This window comes from Poecilia latipinna, unplaced genomic scaffold (genome assembly GCF_001443285.1).
Source record: "Poecilia latipinna isolate Pla-1442-1.1 unplaced genomic scaffold, P_latipinna-1.0 Scaffold4633, whole genome shotgun sequence".
NCBI lineage: Eukaryota > Metazoa > Chordata > Actinopteri > Cyprinodontiformes > Poeciliidae > Poecilia > Poecilia latipinna.
Window position 1 is genome coordinate 20173 of NW_015117249.1, and position 650 is coordinate 20822.

Sequence of the window (650 nt, forward strand, 5' to 3'; positions counted from 1 at the left end):
AATGAAATAATTTAATGTTTTACAGACTTGCAGTGCAGATGTACTCAAGAAATCCAGGATTTTCCTCAAACTCAGTTTTCACATCATAACTTTTCGTTTTGATGTTTTCTAAAGATGTTTTAGTTGAGAGTCTAGAAATCAGCTGGTCTGAGATCAGATGATGATCTTCAGTCATTTTCTACCTGAACATCAAACTAACACCTGGTTCTGTTCTGCAGGTGAACCTGGTGGAGAGAAGAGAGACGGATCAGGTCTGGTTCTGGTGGTTGGTTTGGTAGCTTTAGGTATTATTGCTGCTGCTGCTGCATGTTTCATTTATAAAAGAGGTAAATGTCGAAAGCTAAATCAGCCTCCTGTAGATCCAGCTGGAGCTCAGCAGCCTTTAACGGATCAGAACCGACCAGCTGAGCAGAGTCCAGTCTGACCTGCAGGATGATGGATCCAGAACCTCAGCAGATCCTTCATCCAGAATCACTGACTGACTGTTTTCATCGTCACCAAGAGGAAACATGAACTGGTACCAGCTGTTTGTCCTTCACCAGAACCAAACCAGAACCGTTACAGAACCAGAACCGTTACAGAACCAGAACCGTTACAGAACCGATCTAGAACCCGTCCAAACTGGACTGAAAGCTTCATTATTATAGGAA